This window comes from Bos taurus, chromosome 3 (assembly GCF_002263795.3).
Source record: "Bos taurus isolate L1 Dominette 01449 registration number 42190680 breed Hereford chromosome 3, ARS-UCD2.0, whole genome shotgun sequence".
NCBI lineage: Eukaryota > Metazoa > Chordata > Mammalia > Artiodactyla > Bovidae > Bos > Bos taurus.
The window spans coordinates 79,220,486-79,244,872 of record NC_037330.1 but is presented as its reverse complement, the minus strand read 5'-3'; the positions used below and the strand labels follow the sequence as shown (position 1 = coordinate 79,244,872).

At 39.7% G+C, this 24,387-nt stretch overlaps 1 protein-coding gene and 1 non-coding gene across 2 annotated transcripts in view; one reads left to right on the top strand and one right to left on the bottom strand.

Moving 5' to 3' along the window:
• Positions 1-24,387, top strand: part of PDE4B (phosphodiesterase 4B) — a 449,624-nt gene that overhangs the window by 161,939 nt on the left and 263,298 nt on the right.
• On the bottom strand, positions 19,982-20,053 carry TRNAC-GCA (transfer RNA cysteine (anticodon GCA)). The gene has a single exon. It is a non-coding gene; the product is annotated as a tRNA-Cys (tRNA).

Here is a 24,387-nt window from a genome sequence, read left to right as displayed (position 1 = left end):
ATGGTGGAAAATTTTCCTTCATTTATTTGTTCTTTTGTTAGGAGCGGTTTTCAGGGAATGGATCCAACACAACTCCTGGTAGGCAGTCCTAAAGAAGTAATGCGGCATTATTTCTGCTGCGAGTTCGCCTCCCCAGGTTTCTCACATGAGTGTGTTAGTGTGCCTCACTTTCCCAGAAGCATTCTCCGTGACTTCCTGAGTTTCACAGCTGTTCATTGAGAGATCTCATCTGTCATTTTGAAACGAGTTAAATTCTTTCCTCTGATCTTTTTCTGTCTCTATTCCACCCACCCAGTGTTCTTCCACTCTCCCTCCTAGCTCTGTGTTCCCTCCTTGCCGTCTTTTCTTTGTTCCCATTCCTTCTCCCCTTCCTCTTCCCATCCTCTCTTCTTCCTTTCTCCCTTCCTGATTCCTTTGTGCCTTTGTAACATAATGCAGAGGTTAAGAATAACTTTGGAGTCACATGGTCTGTATTATAATCCTAGAGCACCTACGGACTGTGCTCTACTTTGTGAAACTCTGAGGTAACTGTTTAGCTTCTTCAAACCTCAGTTTGAAGGAATAATAATAATACTCACCTCATAGGGATCTTGACAATATTTATACATTAATATATGCAAAGCACTTAGAACAGAGCATGGCACATGTTAACTACACAGTATTAACTCAGTGTTAGCTTGTTGTTGTTCTCATTGAAGATGGGTGGGCTCTTTCTAAAATATGCAAAGAAATTATGCTACTTATCATTTAATTTTAGACCTAAAAGATTTATTTTGATATTGAAAAAAAATTATGAAATGACATGTAGAGTCTATAACCAAGGTTCAGGTAATGAAAACCATGGATTATTGGAGGCTGACTGATAAATAGGTTAATTTTACAAGTATAATCAACATTAGATCACTTTTAGGAGAATACAGCTGTATTGTAGATACCTTCTTCTAGTCTCTTGAGAAAGAGAAACTTTTCTGTCATATGACATATTTTATGCATAAGGCCTGAGGGCTTTTGGGTTTCTTTGGGATTTTCCAAGAGCCATATGATTTGACCATTTATCCAATTTCTCTTTTCTTTTTTCCTTATGGGAATAGCCAGCCTATCATACCTTGACGTTTGAAAAGGTCAGTATTTTTCCACATGCTAGTAAGCATGTTCTACTTAAAATATGTGGAATAATGAAGTTCTGAGACATCTTTGTTAGGACAGTGATTTTTAGCAAAAGAAAAATATCACAACTTAAGCTTGTTCTAGTAAGTGTGGATTCAACAGGTATGATCATTGAAATCCTAATAGATTTGACAAGAAAGTGTACGAATGTAACATTCTTGATGCCATTTTGAAGGCTTTCCCTCTAGAGTACCTTTGTATATCTGTGTACCTTGCTTCCTGAAATATTTATGTTCATCGACCTTTTCAGATTCTGATTTTTCAAGTGAAGTGTAGAATATGAGTGGGAGTGCAGCCTGCCTTCCTTCCTTCCTCTCTTCTTCTCTCCCTCCCATTTCTTCTTTCCATCTTGTATTGATTTTTCTTTTTCAAAAGCTCTAATATCATTCTATTTCTTTTAAATTTGTAAAGTGAAGTGAAAGTCGCTAAGTTGTGTCCGACTCTTTGCGACCCCATGGACTACAGTTCATAGAATTCCCCAGGCTAGAATACTGGAGTGGGTAACCTTTTCCTTCTCCAGGGAATCTTCCCAACCCAGGGATCGAACCCTGGTCTCCTGCATTGCAGGCAGATTCTTTACCAGCTGAGCCACAAGGGAAGCCCAAGAATACTGGAGTGGATAGCCTATCCCTTCTCTAGCAGATCTTCCCAGCCCAGGAATTGAACCAGGGTCTCCTGCATTGCAGGTGGATTCTTTAACAACTGAGCTATCAGAGAAGTCCAGAACTTTTAAATGTTGCCATTAAATAATTATCACAGAGACTTTGCCCTCCGCTCACTGTCACTTCATCAAATAAAACATATTAGTTGTATTTATATGTGAAAGTGAAAAGTGAAAGTGTTAGTCATTAAGTTGTGTCCAAATCTTACAGACCTTATGGACTGTAGCCCACCAGGCTTCTCTGTCCATGGAATTCTCCAGGCAAGAGTACTGGAGTGTGTTGCCATGCCCTCCTCCAGGGAATCTTCCTGAACCTAGAGATTGAACCCATGCCTCCTGCTTGGCAGGCAGATTCTTTACCATCTGAATGCTCAGGGAAGCACAGTCTATTAAATTGTGAGTGCCTTTGTGTGCTAGTTGCTCTGTTGTGTCTGACTTTTTGCAACCCCATGGATTGTAGCCTTCTAGGCTCCTCTGTCCATGGGATTCTCCAGGCAAGAATACTGGAGTGGTTTGCCATCACCTTTCACAGTACCTGGAAGTCACAGGGACATGTGATTATGAGTGATCCCTTGGCCTGGCTGTGGCTTTGTTACTTAACTTGTACACTTGGATAATGATTCTCACCCTCTGTCTACCTCACCAGGTCATCATATCGTTACAACAGTAACAACAACATGACTTATGCTCAGCTCCTAAACATTTTTAAAATGTTTCCTTGTACAAAGTGATGAATGTGAAAGCCCTTTGAAATATAAGATGCAAATCAAATGCAAGGTCTTGTTTTCATTAATAAGTTTAAGGCAAACTGTTCTATACAGAAAGAAGTCTGTGTGATGCCATTAAGCATTTAATTTTATTTATCAAATTATGGATTCATCCCATGAGAGGTGATGTGTGAAGCAGCATGTGTGAAGTAGGATTAGCATAATGCATAAATGTTGTTCCAGGAGAGTTGGGAAGGCATCAAAAATGCCTACTTTTGCCATAACTTGAAATAGATCATGCTTCTTGGTTAGTTCTGAAGAGCTAACAGATTGACAGTCATATGAAAAAGATCTAATTTTATACTGATGCAGTTTAGATAAAATATATAAGTGTTCTGGTGTTAGAACATGTGTACTTGCTTTAAGTTTTATTCAGTTAGACATTTTGTGTACCTATGAGTACAGTACTCCTATTTCAATGATATTCAAGTAGATGTTAGAGTGATGGAAAGTATTATTGTTGTAAATAACTTTAGGAATCACCTAATCAGTTTATTTATGGGGAAACTGAAAGCTGGAAAGGAAATTAATTTGCTATGTCCACATAGCTTTTCAATGGCTGAGCCAGACTCTTTTTATATATTACCCCTTTACTTTGCCTGTAATAATTACAATTATGACTAATTTAAGCTTCCTGAGGGCAGGTATTTTGGCCCATCCATCCATCCATCCATCTATCTGTCTGTCAAGAATTTATACACAGTAAAATGAAAACCCATATGCATTAACACTGCGTTATAACCTAAATAGTATATTGAAAAGCAGAGATATTACTTTGCCAACAAAGGTCCGTCTAGTCAAGACTATGGTTTTTACAGTGGTCATGTATGGATGTGAGAGTTGGACTGTGAAGAAAGCTGAGCGCCGAAGAATTGATACTTTTGAACTGTAGTGTGGGAGAAGACTCTTGAGAGTCCCTTGGACTGCAAGGAGATCCAACCAGTCCATCCTAGAGGAGATCAGTCCTGGGTGTTCATTGGAAGGACTGATGCTGAAGCTGAAACTCCAATACTTTGGCCACCTGATGCGAAGAGTTGACTTATTGGAAAAGACCGTAATGCTGGGAGGGATTGGGGGCAGGAGGAGAAGGGGACAACAAAGAATGAGATGGCTGGATGGCATCACCAACTCGATGGACATGAGTTTGAGTGAGCTCCGGGAGTTGGTGATGGACAGGGAGGCCTGGCGTGCTGTGATTCATGGGGTCACAAAGAGTCGGACACAACTGAGCGACTGAACTGAACTGAACTGAACTGAAGTATTGGAGATACAGTGGTAAATCAGATGAGGGGACTGATCCCAAGGAGTTTGTAGTCTTAGAGGAAAGAGAAAGGGAGAGAGGTTGAGGGTGGGGAAGAATGTCCACAATTGAAATACAATGTAAAAAGTCTAGCAAATCTCAGAGCCACTAACTGAGAATGAAGAAAAAGGTGAATAACTGCTCTGCAAAACAAATCAAAAAAAGATTTCGAGAAGAGATATTTGAGTTGGGTTGTGAAATATGATCAGTTCCTTACTCAGCAAAATATCTTCAATTTCTTGAATACATAATTGAATAATCGAGACTTGATAATTCTCTAATATGCCTCTGCTGTTACTAACATCAAATACAAATAGTTTCCGAGATTGAAGCTTTCTATATAGTATTTGCTTTATGGACCCTTTATTTTTTTTTAGTTTTCTTGGCCCATGATAACAGTTCTTCATACCAACCCCACCTTATTAAGATAACAACTTTAGTCTTCTAAAACTTAAGTTGTTTCAGAAGACCTAGGACAAAGCAATAAAATGTTCGTTTATTTGCAAAACAACCCAAAATAAAAACAAAGAACTGTCCTTATAACTCCCTTTTACAGAAGAATTCCAATGAATGCACATAGAAAGAATGAGAGAAACAGAAAGGCACCATTAAAACATCGAAGTAATAGCTGTAGGCAAGATCCACCAATAGACACTAAAACTGTTGTTTAGTTGCTAAGTCCTGTCCAATTCTCTTGTGACCCCATGGACTGTAGCCCACCACACGCCTCTGTCCATGGTATTTCTCAGGCAAGAATACTGGAGTCGGTTGCCTTTTCTTCCTCCAGAGAATCTTCGTGACCCAGGGATCGAACCTGCTTCTTCTGCACTAACAGGCGAATTCTTTACTGCACCACCCGGGAAACCCAAAGAATGACGGGTACTCAGCAACTCTCTACTACTTTGCCACTTTCCTATAAGTTTAAATTTATTTCAAAGTTAAAGCTTTAAAGATAATTCTGTCTATACATTGTGGACACTTCTAAGTGATTTGAACTTTGAAGACAGGGTAAAATGTTGAAAGTCATTTCATTAAAGAAAATGTCAAAACACTAAGAAAGGAGGCATTTCTGTAGCATTTGTTTCTAGAGTTTAAATTAATTATAGAATTTAACTAAAGTATACGATCACTTTTATTAATCGTTTGAGCCTGAGAAATATCAGAATTAGTCATAACTTCCCCATATTTTGATTTTTACACTGCAAATAGTATATAATACAAAAAAAGAAAGTCTGTGAGTTCTCAAGTATATCCAGAAGGTTGATTCTGTAAAAAAAGAAAAAGACTGCAGAAAGACAAATAGTATATGATATCACTTATATGTGGACTATAAAGTAATGATTCAAACAGTTTATTTACAAAATAGAAATAGACATAGGAAACAAACTTATGGTTACCAAAGGGGAAAGTGATAGAGGGATCAATTTGAAATTTGTAATTAATAGATATATACTGCTGTATATAAAATAAACAACAAGGACCTAGTGTATAGCACAGGGAACCATTTTTAATATCTTGCAATAACCTATAATGGAAAAGAATCTGAAAAAAAGAATACATACATATAAATGTATATATACAAATATAAATGTGTATATAATTCATGTATGTGTATATGTAATGTGTATACATATATGTACATATATATGTAAAGCTGAATCACTTTGCTGTGTACCTAAAATACTCTAAATCAACTATAATTCAATATAAAAGTTTTAAATAAATAAAAACTATATGCATGGGGGAATAAAAGCAAAGGATCTAAACCCCCCCTTCCCTGCACCCTTTACCAAAGAAAACAGATTTTGTTTCCCTATAGAAAACATTTTGATTTGAGATTATTGGCTGATCGTCACAGTATTGACTTCCTCATGATGAAACTTTCTAATAATACTGTGTTACTCAAATTGTGTCTTTCTTAGGTTTTTCTTTTTGACCATCATCTGATGATTTGAACTGAGGGGTTTTCTAAGCTATTGAAGTATGAGTCCTTAGGTAATTCTATTTCAGTGTTTAGAATTCCAGATGTCTGTCTATACTTTTCAAACATGTAAAGGTTTATTTGTTTGACCTTAACTGAGCTAACTGGGTTTTATTGTACATTACTTCTAATAATATCATGTGTTTGAAAATTCCCCTAGTTTAAAACAGGTAGATTCTGGGCCTAATTACTAAATTTTCATTGCTTGAATTTCTGTGCAATGAAGGTGAAAGGGTTTGTTTCCAAGGAAACAAATGCACTCCATTTTCGTCATGTAAAATGTTTTCTGCAAGAAAATTCCATAATCAGTCTCCAGGGAGATACCATGTCATAAGATAGCTCTCACTGGAGATTTCTCCAAAGAAACATTTTATTTTTGTTCCCTTGAAAATCAGCCTGTATTAGTGTAATTGAGAATGTATTGGATTTCAAAAAAAAATTAACAACAGAACCATTGTTATCACCTTATTAGAGTCATAAAATGTACAGTTCCAGGAGAATGTGATTTTCCTCTGGCCATTAAGTTTCATTTATATTGGAGTCTAAAAAGCATGTATTTGAGATGTTCGCTTGAGAAGAAACAGCCTCTTCAAAGGATATTTCTCACACTGAGGGCTAAGGAAGAACTTCACCCTTTATCAATTATTAGTCGAGGTTAAAAGTGACTGCTTTTTCTTAAGAAATTTGAAAACCATGTAAGTAGCTTGACTTCGTGTACTCTAATGGTTGAACAACAAGTAAAACTCTGAAGGAAGCAGATTCAGCTCACAAAGGTCCAAGGCTTTGTTCTGACGCATTTCTGGCGGCGGTCGTTTGTCTTGCCCATGTGAGTACCTGCATTCAGTGACACTATTACTCATCTTGCAGTGTGGACTTGGTGTAGAATAAGTAGCACAAAAATGTTTCATGATGGAATGAAAGAAGTAACTAATTATACAGTGAGAAGGCAAGTGTTTGAGAGAGACAATAAAATCACTGAGATATTATTCAGGGTGGACCTGGCATAATGGTCAAAATTAGAAGCCATAGCCCTGTTCCTTACAAACCCTCAGCAAGTCACTTAAACCTCTCTGTAAATGTGGGAATAAGTATTTATCTCACACAATTATTAATTAATATGTTTTAAAATATATTCATTATTGGAATGTCTTTAAAATATGGGATCTATTCCATGAAGAGGAGTGTAAATTCTTACTTTGTAAAAGAAATAACTGCATAACATGACTTTCTCTTGATTCAGATGTGTAACATTTGCTTCTATGGCAAATTTCGTATATGGGCCTGCTGAAATGAAATAATTAGAAAATATTGCCCTGTGAGGCTAGCCTGAGAACCTAAAAGATAGAATTGATTTTTGAAAAATTCTATAAATGATTAGACTTCAGTCAGCCTCCCCATGATGCTAAAAATCCCCCAAATTCTGTTTTCAAAGGTTCAACATGCTGTCTAACTTAATCTACTTAGTCCTGTCCTTTCTATAACTTAGAAATGCAGCTGGTCAATCAAATAAAATGGGAAAATGAATCAGTTTGTAAAATGGGGACAGATCCTTCATGGTAGATGCAACAAAACCTCTCTGAAAAGTTGTCTTTGTAGTCACATATTTTATGGAGGAGAGACATAGGTCATAGACAATAGCACATGCTGCTGCTGCTGCTAAGTTGCTTCAGTTGTGTCCGACTCTGTGCAACCCCATAGACGGAAGCCCACCAGGCTCCCCCGTCCCTGGGATTCTCCAGGAAAAAACACTGGAGTGGGTTGCCGTTTCCTTCTCCAATGCATGAAAGTGAAAAGTGAAAGCAAAGTCGCTCAGTCGTGTCCGATTCTTCGCAACCCCATGGACTGCAGCCTACCAGGCTCCTCCGTCCATGGAATTTTCCACGCAAGAGTACTGGAGTGGGGTGCCATTGCCTTCTCCGAATAGCACATGGGAAATAGCAAATATAACAAAATGTGGCATCAGTAAAATATTTATTCATTTTTCTTTGTTCATTCATATGGCAAATTTTTATTGTCATTTAAGTGTCTGGGACTAGGCTAAAGATGCTTTCAACACACGAGATTTCATTTGGTATCACATGAATTCTGGCAAAGAAATATGACTAACCCCACATAGTTAATGCTGTGGGGCACCATCCAGACATCTTTAAGGGCCAAAGCACTCATTCCCCCAGCTGACCCCAAGCATTAGCAGTTGAAGCTTCTTGCCTGACTCTTTGTCAGGAGTTGCTATCAACCAAAGACAGGCCCTTGTCCAGGTCACACTTCCTCCTATGGGCAGCCTGTATCCAGTGACTGATTGATACGGATTATCAAGATCCAATACCTAGTCTCAACATCACTGAAAGGGCATCTCAGCTCCAAGGCATCACTAGGCTCAGCTGAGGCCTCTGTAGCATCACAGTTCATCTACTCTGCCCAGTCCTTTTTCTCCACCCCTTATTGTGTGATGTTCTCAAAAGCATCGGACCACAAATCTTGTGCATACAAATCATAAAAACTCAAAATCTATTAGAAATAATCCCCTTTGGGTCTATTTGGTCAAAGGTCCATATAGTCAAAGCTATGGTTTTTCCAGTAGTCATGTATGGATATGAGAGTTGGACCATAAAGAAAGCTGAGTGTCGAAGAATTGATACTTTTGAACTGCGGTGTTGGAGAAGACTCTTGAGAATCCTTTGAACTACAAGGAGATTGATTAAACAAGTCAATCCTAAAGGAAATCATTCCTGAATATTCATGGGAAGGACTAATGCTGATGCTGAAGTTCCAATACTTTGCCACCTGATGCAAAGAACTGATCATTAGAGAAGATCCTGATGCTGAGAAAGATTGAAGGCAGGAGGAGAAAGGGGAAACACAGGATGAGACGGTTGATGGCATCACCAACTCGATGGACATGAGTCTGAGTAAGCTCTAGGTGTTGGTGATGGAAAGGCAAGTCTGGCGAGCTGCAGTCCATGGGGTCACAAAGAGTCGGACACGACTGAGTGACGGAACTGAACTGAGGTTTGTTTAATTTCTCAGTCCCAGACTGGCAGTATGATGCTTTCTGAATTGGTCTAAAGGGTTGTGCAGCACTAATTCTGAGGGCAGAGGGATATGTTGAAATGTCACCATTAGCAGGAAGAGGACAGGAGCTACTGCTGCTGCTGCTGCTAAGTTGCTTCAGTCGTGTCCAACTCTGTGCGACCCCATAGACGGAAGCCCACCAGGCTCCCCCGTCCCTGGGATCCTCCAGGCAAGAACACTGGAGTGGGTTGCCATTTCCTTCTCCAGTGCATGAAAGTGAAAAGTGAAAGTGAAGTTGCTCAGTCGTGTCCGACTCTAGCGACCCCGTGGACTGCAGCCTACCAGGCTTCTCCGTCCATGGGATTTTCCAGGCAAAAGTACTGGAGTGGGTTGCCATTGCCTTCTCCGAGGACAGGAGCTAGTGGACAGATAAAACTTGGTGAAAATATTGCCAACTGGAGGCAAGCATTTACTTCCTTTGTTCTACGGGGACCTTTTTAATAAGTCAATTCTACTTCGTAGATATGCATTTAACTTTATTGTTTTCAATATGACACCAAAAATTGAATAGTCAAAATGAGGAGCTGTAAACAACATAAAATATTTATGAGAAATCATGTTTTTTTAAAAAAGAAGCTGTTAGTAATATAGAAAACAGATTCTGAATTTAGAATAGGTATGGATATGAGAAAAAAAATCAGCATTTATATTAAACAATAATTATATTGTTTAATGGACTTCCCTGGTGGCTCAGACGATTTAATATAACAATAAAAAAATGTGTATGAAAATGCAAAATCAAACTTTATGCCACTATTAAGCTCTAGTATTTTGCGAATCCCAAATATTTATTAATACCCAAGGAAAGGATGATGATTTAACATTTTGAATTTTTCTGATAATAATAACAAATTAATTCAGTTAAGAAATATTTATTGAGTGCCTGCTGTGTGCCACACACTGTTCTGAATAGTGAATGGGGGGCATGGTCCTTGTCATATCATGTTACCTTATTCCAGGGGTACCTAGACAGCCAACACCTTACCTTATATCAGGGGCACACAGGCAGCCAAGGTCTTACCTTATTCCAGGGGTACATAGACAGCCAACACTTTACCTTACACCAAGGGTACACAGACAGCCAACACCTTACATTATACTAGGGGTACATAGACAGCCAGTAACTTGCTTTATACTAGGAGTAGACAGCCAACACCTTGCCTTATACCAGGGACACACAGACAGCCAATAAGTAAATAAACAAACATGTAACCTATGTTAATCTGTGAGCTGACATCTCAATGGTTAAGGGTCAGCCACTTCATATCTGTGAAAAGGACCTTCAGGCAAAAGACCCATGCAGAACACTATGAGGGAATGAAGGGAACTTTGAAAGAAGGGCAGGATGGCTGGAGCAGAGCAACAGATGTGGAGAATGTAGAAGAAGCTCCAGGATTAGGTGAGGGCCAGGTTACAAGTGGATCATGAAAGAGAGTTTCAATTTTAATCTAAGTGTGATAATTCATTAGCATATTTTAAACAATGGAGTATGACCTTACTTGTATCTTTATGAGATTGTTCCACCTTGGAGTGGCCCTGAAAAATGTGGGCTCTTTGAATAGCCCCTAAAGCATTAATTAGTGCCACAGGTGAAAGAAGAGATGGTGAGGAAGCAGTCAGTACAGTGAGTGGGGAGATGAGACCCAACCTATTTCAAATTCCAGCTCCAATTCTTCCATACCAGAAGTTATCCTCTGAGTCCCGGTTTCCCCATATGTGAAAGAATGAAATGACTCATGTGTGGTGCCTCACATAGGGTAGATGTTTCATATTTGTAACAGAGACGAATGCAGAGCATAGCACTGAATGAATACTGATGTAACTATGCTGGCTTTTCTCTGATCTTTTTGTTGTTCTAAAAAGGCCTAGACATAAACTCTGACCTTTATTAAAGAGAAAAACAATTGTTTTATTGGCCTTTTGGCTTCAAAGAGAGTTGGAAGTGAAAGGCTGCTGAGTCTACGAGACTGGAATGTTTCTGTTTTTCTCATTGCCTTGAAATCCTATACCTCCAGCTGAATGTTTTTGTTGTCTCCAGGTCACGAAACCCTAGATAGCAGCCTGGGCTGACACGAGTGATGTAGGCTGTGTGTGCATTTGCATTTAATATTCCTCTTCTTTGCTTTAGAAATGATTCAAGAACAAAGCACCAGGGAAGACCTAAGTTGTCCAACTTTTTTAACAGGCTTTTCAGGATTAGGGTAATTCAGATACAACTCAGAAGCAGCAGCAGCAGCATGAAAATATTATGTTTGGAAAATCTACTCCTCTGAGTGGCAATTGGATGCAAAAGTTAATACAATCAGGGTTCTTTGCTTAGAGGATATGCATCAAAGGCAAGGTGTTCCAGTGAGCCTTCTAATATTGCAGTTTGGTGATTTTTAAAAATTTTATTTTATTGAAGTATAGTTGATTTACAATGTTGTATTAATTTCTTCTGTGGAGCAAAGCGATTAAATTATTCATGTGCGTGTGTGCTAAGTTGCTTTAGTCGTGTCTGACTCTTTGCGACCCCATGGACTGTAGCCTGCCAGGCTCCTCTGTGGAATTTTCCAGGCAAGAATTCTGGAGTGGGTTGCCATTTCCTTCTCCAGTTGACTATAGGGCAACCTTGTCTTTGGCCACTGGACCCTGCAGATTGGCTTGACCATGTAAAGAAGCCTATTGTCCCTGTCCTCATGGTTTGTTTAGGTCTGGCATTCTTTTGTTGCTTCCTTGCCATGCATGTGGCCCAGGAATCTTAAGCAAGTTTTCCTCTGATCCTGTGTACATAGAAACCCCAGGAAGCCATCTACCTCCTGGGGTCTTGCCACCTTCCTGGTGATACTACTGAAGAACAGAGCTCAGGACTTCTGTCCTCTCAGGAATCTGGCCTCAGGTGGTGAGGAGAGCTGGTAGCTAGGGTTGAGCCCCTCTCTGTGTTCCCATTATCTACTGTCCTAAAAGCATTCTGCCTTTCCTTATTTCTCCCTTGAGACAGTGAGCTCAGAGCCTACCTCTTAATTCAATGAATTTAGAGAACAGGGAAAAGGCAGGGAGGGAAAAGCGTAGGTTGTTGTCTCAAATATCATATAGACAAAACTGGAAAAAAAAGACTGCCATGAAAGAATAGAAATCTTTTCTAAGATGAGATAGAGATCCTGATGAATATGTTAAAACCAAAAGAACAGCTTTTTTATTGTGCCAGAATCATGCTGGCTTCCTACAGAAAACATACTCTGATTCAGCCTGAGAAACAATTGTATCTCCAGTGGAGAGTTACAGAGTTGGCACTGTGGAGTCACTTTGGAGAATTCAATGTCCTGATGCTGGGAAAGACTGAGGGCAGGAGGAGAAGGGGACGACAGAGGATGAGATGGTTGGATGGCATCACCGACTCAATGGACATGGGTTTGGGTGGGCTCCGGGAGTTGGTGATGGACAGGGAGGCCTGGCGTGCTGCGGTCCATGGGGTCGCAAAGAGTCAGAGACGACTGAGCGACTGAACTGAACTGAACTGAAGTCATTATGTGGTAGTTTAAAAACTTCTTTATTTAATAATAGGATGCGCTAAGATACAAGTGGTATAGACATGGTCCAATGGTCCTTTACCTCATCTCTTCACACTCAAACAACCCTAGTTTCTTTTATTTTTATTATGATTTGATTCTTTTCTTTTTGGTATTTCAGAGCTGGAGAAAAAGCCTGTTAACAGTATCAGAGACTTCATGCCTTATTTCACATATGTATTTAGGTTCAGCACTCAAAGATGCCATTGTGGTAGAGTGGGCTAAACATGGATCCTAGCCCTAAAATATACAGATACATGTCTCTTGCTACACTTAACGCCCTTGGTTGTCATTAGCAGGTTCCCTGTGCTATCTAAGGCTCGTAAAATAGGAATTTAAATATTTACTTCATAATTATATTCTGTAAGCTGAAGCTCCAATACTTTGGCTACCTGATGTAAAGAGCCAACTTATTGGAAAAGACCCTGATCCTGGGAAAGATTGAAGGCAAAAGGAGATGGGAGCAGCAGAGGATGAGATAGTTAGATAGTATCACTGACTCAGTGGGCATGAATTTAAACAAACTCCAGGAGATAATGAAGGACAGAGGAGCCTAGTGTGCTATGGTCCGTGGGGTCACAAAGAGTTGAACATGACTTAGTGACTGAGCAACAACAACAAATTTTGTTCTGAGAGTCAAATGAAATAGTATGGTGAAAGGAGGTAAAAAATTTTATACAATTTCTTCCTTTTTTTCAAAAGTGTTTGTTACATGTGTGCCACATGCCAAAAACTTTGCTTGTAGCTATCCAGATAAAATACAATAAGTTCCCTCGGGAAATATAATATGATAAAGTAGAATGATAAATAGAAAGATACAGCGTGAGGCAGTATCTGCAGATACAGAACCATGTTACATCATGTATAAGAGAGGTAACTACATAGTCTGTATAAGGAAAAATAATGCTAGAATGGGCTTTCTGAAGGAATTGATACCGAAATTGGGTCTTAGAGGACGAAGAGTTTGATGGTATGAGGAGGATTGGTGAGAAAAACATTCCACTGTATCAGTAACAGAACAGGACAGTAAAGCAGCAAATGCCCAGGCATTGATGTGTGTTGGTAGAAGCAGAGGATTCAGACATATCAGTATGGCTAAGCATACAATTTAAAGCAAAATGTAACTAGAGATGAAAATGGAGAAATAGTTAAGGGCCAGAATACTCCGATAAGAGAATTTTTCAGGTGATGAGAAATCACCAAAGGGTCATCAATACCATCAGATTTTGATTTTAAATAGGTAACCACAATGCAGAGCTTCATTGAGTCAGCTGGAGATGAACATATCAAGACCATGGTCAAAGAAGTTAGTCCAGTAGTCCAATGAAAACAGGGATGAAGAAGACTTGAGCTAGCACAATGGCATTGAGAATAGAGTTTTAAGAATAGAGCAATGCTTAGAAATTGATTTGGCTGTTGGGGATATTGACATAAATAAGGAAATCAAAGATGGAAATCAAGGTTGATCCCATCTGAGAAAAATAGAGGTAAAAATAAGTTTAGTCAAGGAAGAGTTTAGTTTGAACGTGTATTACTTAAGGCATCTAGGTGAAGATGTGTGGTTGAATGTTAGAATTATGAACATGAAGCCCAGAGAAGAGTCTGGGCCAGTAATATAGATGTATTCATTATATTTAATAAATGCAACTTCAGAGACAGTAGTCATTGAGCTCTTTTGGTCACTTCTAGTTACTCAAGTTGGAGAAGGCAATGGCACCCCACTCTAGTACTCTTGCTTGGAAAATCCCATGGACGGAGGAGCCTGGAAGGCTACAGTCCATGGGGTTGCTAAGAGTCGGACACGACTGAGCGACTTCACTTTCACTTTCATGCATTGGAGAAAGAAATGGCAACCCACTCCAGTGTTCTTGCCTGGAGAATCCCAGGGATGGGGGAGCCTGGTGGGCTGCCGTCTGTGGGGTCACACAGAGTCGGACACGACTGAAGTGAATTAGCATAGCATAGTTACCCAAGTAGTCTCATTTAGTAATGAACATATCTGATCTCATGTCATAGTTGAAATTTCAAATCTGCATTTAAAGTCAAAGCTCCTGCCTTACTGTATTGTGAGCAGACAATACATGGAAGGAAGGAGAAAACTAAGGATCAGAAAGTCTCTCTTGAATAGCACCAGTATAATCTGGTTCAGTTCAGTTCAGTTCAGTTCAGTCACTCAGTCGTGTCCGACTCTTTGCAACCCCATGAACTGCAGCACACCAGGCCTCCCTGTCCAACACCAACTCCCAGAGCCCACACAAACTCATGTCCAGTGAGTTGGTGATGCCATCCAACCATCCAATCCTCTGTCGTCCCCTTCTCCTCCTGCCCTCAATCCTTCCCAGCATCAGAGTCTTTTCAAATGAGTCAGCTCTTTGCATCAGGTGGCCAAAGTATTGGAATTTCAGCTTCAACATCAGACCTTCCAATGAACACACAGGACTGATCTCCTTTAGGATGGACTGGTTGGATCTCCTTGTAGTCCAAGGGACTCTTAAGAGTCTACTCCGTACCACAGTTCAAAAGCATCAATTCTACTGCGCTCAGCTTTCTTTATAGTTCAACTCTCACATCCATACATAACCACTGGAAAAACCATAGCCTTGGCTAGACAGACCTTTGTTGGCAAAGTAATGTCTCTGCTTTTGAATATGCTGTCTAGGTCATAACTTTCCTTCCAAGGAGTAAGCGTCTTTTAATTTCATGGTTGCAATCACCATCTGCAGTGATTTTGGAGCCCCCCAAAATAAAGTCTCTTACTGTTTCCACTGTTTCCCCATCTATTTGGCATAATCTGGTATCAGGTTGCTATGGTTGTTCCAGATGTTTCAAGGTGATTCTTTCCCTTTTGAGCACTTCCATGGATGCATTGGAGAGGTGTGTACTGAACTGTGCTGACTACACACACCAGCAGTTTGTCTCCTTTGACTGATTACTTATCTCTCCTCCACGTCCTTACCCCTGCACTTTCAGTTTGTGAAGATACATTAGTACAACTCTAACCTGAGATGTGCTTTCCACTTTCAGTTTTGCTCAGGTACTATAGAACTTCACTTTAGAACATGGTACTAGTTGACATCTGTTGTCTTGGGGCCTCAATCAAAACCCAAGTCGATCGAATCCCACTTTCAGATCCTGTTTCAGAGGTGTGTGAATTGCTTCATTGGAAGTTATGACTGAAATGTTTAGACCCCCACCTCCCCTAGGAAAATGCTCATGTGAAAAGACAAGTGAATAGGGACAGATTGCTAGTGGAAACCATCATTCAGAAAGAGAGCTGAAGCAGAGAAGGAGAGAGACAGAAACAATAGTCATCAAGGTAAGAGAACCAGGAGAGGAAGGAGTCACAGAAATTGTAGACTGGGTTTCAAGAAGGAGGGCATACTCAGCATATCAGATACGTGTGAATAGATAAGAACTAGAATAAGAAACGAAGAAGGCAATGGCACCCCACTCCAGTACTCGTGCCTGGAAAAACCCCATGGATGGAGGAGCCTGGTGGGCTGCAGTCCATGGGGTCGCTAAGAGTCGGACATGACTGAGTGACTTCACTTTCACTTTTCACTTTCATGCATTGGAGAAGGAAATGGCAACCCACTCCAGTGTTCTTGCCTGGAGAATCCCAGGGATGGGGGAGCCTGGTGGGCTGCCGTCTATGAGGTCACACAGAGTCGGACACGACTGAATCGACTTAGGAGTAGCAGCAGAATAAGAAAACGTTAGATTTAGCAATTAGGAGATCAGTCATTACCAAATCAAGCAAATACAGTAAAAGAAGGGGGAGGGGTAAAGCCTTTTGAAAAGTTTAGATGAAAGAGGAGAGATCTTAGATGTTAGCGGGAATGTGAGATTAATGATTTTGGAATGAGAGATTTAAGCAGGCTCATGGGCTGAGGGAAAACAGGCATTAGTGAGGGGTGATTAGAAGATACAGGGAAGAAAGAAGATAACTGCTGGTAAACGGTTAAACCTGATTACTTCTTTGTGTGCATTTTCATCACCTCATGGGGTGTAGGAAAGAAAGAGATCAAGGACAGCTATAGCACTAACAATATTGGCACTTTTACTAATACTCAGCACTAGCAAGTATCTGTTGAATTTAATTGATTAAAGAGAAATCATCAGGTACTTCAAGCAGACTTGTCTTTATTTGCATGTATATAAACCCTTAGACTCTGATACTAAATCCAAATTACCAGACCAGGCTTAATTTTCTTAAGTAAATTCCCTCTTAGGACCTTTACTTTATTTTACTGCTAACAAATCTAAGTTAGAATCTTCTCAGTGCATAGTAATATGTTATAATAACTTGAAAAAAAAAAGCAAGTTATTTATAAACAGAAACAGAATCACAGACTTACAAAACAAACATGATTCCACAGGGGAAAGTTTGGAGGGGAGGGATAAATTGGGAGTTTGGGATTGACATATACACACTACTAAATTTAAAATGGATAAATAACAAGGACCTACTGTATAGCACAGGGAGCTCTGCTTAATATTCTATAAGAACCTAAATGGGAAAAGAATTTGAAAAAGAATACATACATGTTTATGTATAACTGAATCACTCTGCTGTACACCTGAAATGAACACAGAATTGTTAATCAACTATCATCAGTTCAGTTCAGGCTCTCAGTCATGTCAACCTCTTTGCAACCCCATGGACTGCAGCAAGCCAGGCTTCCCTGTCCATCACCAACTCCTGGAGCTTACTCAAACTCATGTCCGTTGTGTTGGTGATGCCATCCAAGCATCTCATCCTCTATCGTCCCCTTCTGCTCCTGCCTTCAATTTTTCTCAGAATCAGGGTTTTTTCCATTGAATCGATTCCTAGTATCAGGTGGCCAAAGTATTGGAGTTTCAGCTTCAGCATCAGTCCTTCCAATGAATATCCAGGACTGATTTCCTTTAAGATGGACTGGTTGGGTCTCCTTGCAGTCCAAAGGACTCTCAAGAGTCTTCTCCAACACCACAGCTCAAAAGCATCAATTCTTCAGTGCTCAACTTTCTTTATAGTTCAACTATCACATCCATACATGACTACAAACTATAGCTTTGACTAGATGGACCTTTTTTGTTAAAATAATGTCTCTGCATTTTAATATACTGTCTAGGTTGGTCATAGGTTTTCTTCCAAGGAGCAAGCATCTTTTAATTTCATGGCTGCAGTCACCATCTGTAGTGATTTTGCAGCCCGCCAAAATAAAGTCTCTCAATGTTTCCATTATTTCCCCATCTATTTGCCATGAAGTGATGGGACCAGATGCGATGATCTTAGTTTTCTGAATGTTGAGCTTTACGCCAACTTCTTCACTCTCCTCTTTCACTTTCATCAAGAGGCTCTTTAGTTCTTCTTCACTTTCTGCCATTAGTGTGGTGTCATCTGCATAGCTGAGGTTATTGACATTTCTCCTAGCCTCTTGATTCCAGCTTCTGCTGGTGAGTGATCACACTATTGTGATTATCTGGGTCATGAAGATCTTTTTTGGATAGTTCTTCTGTGTATTCTTGCCACCTCTTCTTAATATCTTCTGCTTCCGTTAGGCCCATACTGTTTCTGTCCTTTATTGTGCCCATCTTTGCATGAAATATTCCCTTGGTATCTCTCATTTTCTTGAAGAGATCTCTAGTCTTTCCCATTCTATTATTTTCCTCTATTTCTTTGCATTGATTACTGAGGAAGGCTTTCTTATCTCTCCTTGCTATTCTTTGGAACTCTGCATTCAAATGGGTATATCTTTCCTTTTCTCCGTTGCCTTTTGCTTCTTTTCTTTTCACAGCTATTTGTGGCCTCTTTAGACAGCCATTTTGCCTTTTTGCATTTATTTTTCTTGGGGATGTTCTTGACCACTGCCTCCTGTACAATGTCATAAACCTCCGTCCATAGTTCTGCAAGTACTCTATCAGATCTATTCCCTTTAATCTATTTGTCACTTCTACTTCCTTAATTATAAGGGATTTGATTTAGGTCAAACCTGAATGGTCTAGTGGTTTTCCCTACTTTATTCTATTTAAGTCTAATTTAGCAATAAGGAGCTCATGATCTGAGCCACAGTCAGCTCCTAGTCTTGTTTTTGCTGACTGTATAGATAGAGCTTCTCCATCTTTGACTACAAAGAATATAATCAATCTGATTTATGTATTGACCATCTCATGATGTCCATGTGTAGAGTCTTCTCATGTGTTGTTGGAAGAGGTTGTTTACTATGACCAGTGCATTCTCTTGGCAAAACTCTATTAGCCTTTGCCCTGCTTCATTCTGTACTCCAAGGCCAAATTTGCCTATTACTCCAGCTATTTCTTGACTTCCTACTTTTGCATTCTACTCCCCTATAATGAAAAGGAAATATTTTGGGGGTGTTAGTTCTAGAAGGTCTTGTAGGTCTTCATAGAACCATTCAAATTCAGCCACTTCAGCATTACTGGTTGGGGCATAGACTTGGATTACTGTGATATTGAATGGTTTGCCTTGTTAACGAACAGAGATCATTCTGTCATTTTTGAGATTGCATCCCAAGTACTGCATTTTGGACTCTTATGTTGACTATAATGGCTACTCCATTTCTTCTAAGGGATTCTTGCCCACAGTAGTGGATATAATGGTCATCTGAGTTAAATTCACCCATTCTGGTACATTTGAGTTCCTAAATGTCCTAAAATGTCCTTGTCATTCCTAAAATGTCCACGTTCACTCTTGCCATCTCCTGTTTGACCACTTCCAATTTGCCTTGATTCATGCATCTGAAATTCCAGGTTCCTCTGCAGTATTGCCCTTACAGCATCAGACTTTACTTCCATCACCCGTCACATCCACACTGGGTGTTCTTTTGGCTTTGGCTCCGTCTCTTCATTCTTTCTGAAGTTATTTCTTCATTTTTTCTGCAGTAATCAGCTGCACTCCTATATAAAATAAAAATCTTCAAAAAGCAAGCAGGTGAGAGTCTTTATCCTTTTTTCTTCCAAGGAAGCTCTTTAACCACTGCTAAAAATTTACTGGATTTCTCATTAATTTATCCACATAGGTGTGGATAAAGATAAATTATCCAAAGGTGTGTTGGGAGGGACAGTTTGTATCAGGATCCAGTGGGTCTGGGCACAACCTCTGCATTATGTTTTTATTGCTGATGTAATGAATTATCACAAATTGAGTGAGTTAGAGCAGCACTTATTATTTCAGAGTTTTGATATCAGAATCCCAAGTGCAGTTTGGTTGAACTGGCTCTACTGCTTAGACTCCCAAGTTAGAATCAGTGTATCAGCATGACTGCTTTCCTTTTGGGGAGGGTGGGTCTGGGGCTGAAGTTCATGCAGATTCTTGGCAGAATCAGTTTCTTGTAGCTATGGTCCTTGTTTATTTGTGCCGAAATCGCTGTCATGTCCGACTCTTTGCGACCCCATGGACAGTAGCCTACCAGGCTCTGCCATCCATGGGATTTTCCAGGCAAGAATACTGGAGTGTGCTGCCATTTCCTTCTCCAGGGGATCTTCCCAACCCAGGGATTGAACCTGGGTCTCCTGCATTGCAGGCAGACGCTTTACCATCTGAGCCACCAGGGAAGCCTGAAAGTCAGCCAGGAGCCTCTATTAATCCCTTAGTGGACATGTTGCACTCTCCCCTCCATTCTCAAACCAGCAAAACCTCATCCTTCTCACACTTTAAATCCCCCAGACTTTGCCTTCTGCTTTATCTCTCTCCTGCCTCCAGTAGAAGAGCATTCTCTGTTTTTAAGGACTCACCTTGATTAGATTAGGCTCACCATGATAATACAAGATCATCTTCCTACTTTAAAGTCCATAACTTTAATTATATCTATTATATCTTAATTATATTTTATCTAACATATCTAATTATTTTGTATCATTTGCCTTTTGACGTAACATATTCATAAATTCTGGAGCATTTGGATATAGGCATCTTTGAAGGTCCTTCTTCCTTCTACACCCTCCCTCATGAAACAATAGGGCTTCTTACTCAGAACAGCCACTGAAGTGATTCTTTCTGTAAGAATACATATCTGCTCCAGGGCCAGATACTTACTGCCTTCCAGCTTTCGCTAGAAAAGCGGTGGACACATTATTGGGAAAAATAAGTTTTCATCAGGCATCCCATTGTGTGTATACTAGGTATAGGACTACTCTTGACCTGTATGAGACACTTAGTGTATTAATAAATGGTAGTTGGCGTGATACTGTTGACAGCAATGATCTGCCTCCATTTGACATAAGACTCAATGCTAGTGACTGAAGCAGATTCAAAGCAAATAAAACATAGCCTCTGCCTAGGAAAAATAACAGTTATACAGATACATATATGGAACAAATGAAATGGAAAATGCTTTGAGAAGAGGTGCTTCTTTTCCTCTTGATGATGTTCCTGATGCTCCTTTTAAACTGTTCTTGTTTGTTGTTGTTGTTGTTGAGTCACTAAGTCATGTCTCAGTCTTTGCGACCTTATGGAAACTCTTCTTACCCAGATAAAAAGTGATGTGAAGGGTGGAGAGCAATTGGTTAACATGCAATTTGTTCTGGCTGGTGCTCACTCTGCAGAGCCAATCTGGTAAGCCCAGAAAGGCCAGCTAATTGACGAAATTCCCTCGGAGAGGGCCAGAAACTGGGAAAAGGTCAGCAAAGCTTCTCAGATTTAAAAATAGAGAGCCAGGAAACAAAAGATTCAATGCAACTTTTACAACTACAAATTAAATGCAAAGAATGACACATCATTACATAAGCAGCATAAAATATAATTTAAATGTCAAAAGAGCTGAAGCTTCTTTAATCATGTGAGGGGAAAAAAATGGCAAAATGTGTTAAATGTCTCCATTTGTACTCTACAAAAAAAGTGAAAAGTAAAAATGGCATTGTTTTATAATGCAAAAATTAAAAAATCAGTTGTGTTTTTTTACTGTTTATAGGAATCTTTATGTTTATTTTGTCCAACTTTAAAGATATCTATCTTTTAAAAGTTCTTTTGACTTTCAGGAACTGTGGATATATTTGAATACAGGGAGGTATCATTCAGCTTATGACAGTGCTTGAATGTGATATGTGTGCTTATTAAAGCTAGAGTTAAGTCTTAGATATGTGAAGGGTACATTTTCATTGGAAGGAGTAGGCGTATTACAGATTGCTCTTGCTCTACTCCGTGGAATATGATTTCACATACATTTTGCTCTCTTGAAAATTAGCTTTGTGGCAGTTGGTTTCCCTACTTCTGCCACCCACTTACATTTTAGATCTCTGTTTTGAAGCTTGTGAGATATATTTAAAAACATCATATTAACGTTTTAGGTCTCTGTCTGGATACAGTGGTTTCACATATGCTGTTCTTCAACAGATGCAGAATTTTACTAGCTTTTGGTTGTCAAAGATGTCAGTCCAATCAAAGTTAAATATGTACCACATATGTGTATGTGTTTGTGTGTGCGAGTGTGTGTGTATATATATATATATATATATATATATATGCTATAATTTAGGAATTTTACTCTTCATTCATTTCAGCTCTGTCGTTCAGTCATGTCCGACTCTTTGCGACCCCATGGACTGCAGCATACCAGGCCTCCCTGTCTTTCACCAACTCCCGGAGTTTACTCAAACTCATCTCCATTGAGTCGGTGACGCCATCCAACCACTTCATCCTCCGTTGACCCTTTCTCCTCCTGCCTTTAATCTTTTCCAACATCAGGGTCTTTTCCAGAGAGTCAGTTCTTCCCATCAGGTGGCCAAAGTATTGGAGTTTCAGCATCAATCCTTACAATGAGTATTCAGGACTGATTTCTTTTAGGATGGACTGGTTGGATCTCCTTGTAGTCCAAGGGACTCTCAAGACTCTTCTCCAACACCACAGTTCAAAAGCATCTTCATTCATTTAGTAAACATTTATTAAGCTCCTACTGTGTTCTTTTTAGTGACCTGAGCACTGAGAATGCTAAGGTTTATTAAGACACAAGATCCTGGTCTTGAACACTCAGAACTCAGGTTGAGAGAAACTTGGAATAGTGTATTGTGGTAAATGCTGTCCTGCTGCTGCTGCTGCTGAGTCGCTTCAGTTGTGTCCAACTCTGTGTGACCCCATGGACGGCAGCCCACCAGGCTTCACTGTCCCTGGGATTCTCCAGGCAAGAACACTGGCGTGGGTTGCCATTTCCTTCTCCAATGCATGAAAGTGAAAAGTGAAAGTGAAGTCATTCAGTTGTGTCTGACTCTGTGTGACCCCATGGACTGCAGCCCACCAGGCTCCTCTGTCCATGGGACTTTCCAGGCAAGAGTACTGGCGTAGGGTGCCATTGCCTTCTCCAGTGCTGTCCTAGCAGCCAGTACTGCATGCAGAGAGCTTTGGGAATACACAGGAGAGAAACCTACCCTGAACCAGGGCAGAAAGATTTGAGCCAGGGTTCCTGGAGATAACTTTATTTTAGTGAACCAGTCTTTAGAAGTAATTTCTTTTTTTAGGTCTCTGATATTTTCAATATCTTATTCCCCAGTTTATTGGAGGATGAGATATAAGGGAAAGGAGATTGAGTTAGGAAGAAAAAGAGAGAGTGAAGAGCTATCTCAGAAATCTGTGATTTGCCCTGGGATATAACTTCCATTACAGGTGACTGTTTTTGACTCTGGGTTTCTTAGAAGCAAGGAGTCATTCCCATGCTTATAGGAGAAATCACAACATAATATATAATTTTCTCTGGGTCTATGAGAGGAAAGGCATGAAGGACATCTTAAACATTGCCTCAGAGCAGCATTTCCTCAGCCAGTCTTGATTGATGATAAGTGACCACATGAACTTCCCTTCCAGGTCAGTCATTGCTCCAACTAGGAAAGCAACGCAAGATGTTATGCACCTGAGGTATCATGAAAATGAAACAATTCTATGTAACCTCTAAAAAAGTCAGTAAAAGATGGTGCTATAAAAGATTCAGAGTCACCTCTGCCAGTTCACAAGTTGCTTCACAAGGCTCTCCCCCAAATTAGTCCAGGTCTTATACAGTCCTTTGCCAAGAATTTAGTATGGAAATATTTCTGATAAAGAAAACCTTAGGAAGAACTTGAATTTTATTGCAGTATGCCAACATACTCACAGTGTGTTTTTTTAAAACAGAAAACAACAATAGAAAGCAAGCGCAATAGAATTTATTTATAAGAACACCTGCTTTAAAAATAACCCTACTGTTCAGAAGGAACAGTTTCTGAACTGTTTTGTTTTTCTGCAAGGAAAAATCTACAAATGAATTGAAAATTACCAAGTTGCTGTTAGTTGTATGCACAAAATTGGCCTTGTGGGGCCGGCTGTATATTTCATTTGCAGTGTCAGGGTCATAATCCAATGTAATGATATTATAATATTGTAAGACACACACACACACACACACACATATATATATATATAATGTTACTAAAAAACCTGAAATGAGTTTTTGGCCAGCCCAATATATCTATCCTTCAAAATAGAAGGGCTAGAAGGAAGAAACATTTGAGGGTTGTCTTCAACATTCACATCAACCACCAGGAAAGATCTCTAAAGAAAACCTCCCAGCATCAGGGAGTGGATGAATAAGATGGAAAATAGCTGAGACAGAGAGAGAGTTCCCTTCAAATTTCATGCTTTGCATCTGTGTCATAGCAAGTATTTATAATGTAGATGCAGAGTGAGAATCTCAACACAGAAGCCAGATAGTAATTTAGAAAAAGAAGCACAGAAAATGCTTGAAAAACCAAGAAAAAAATCACATTAGTATGTTGTAGTTGTTGTTCAGTCGATCAGTCATGTCTGAGTCTTTGCCATATGGACTGCAGCATGCCAGACTTCCCTGTCCCTCCCCATCTCCCAGAGCTTGCTCAAAATTATATGCATTGAGTCGGTGATGCCATCCAACCATCTCATCCTCTGTTGT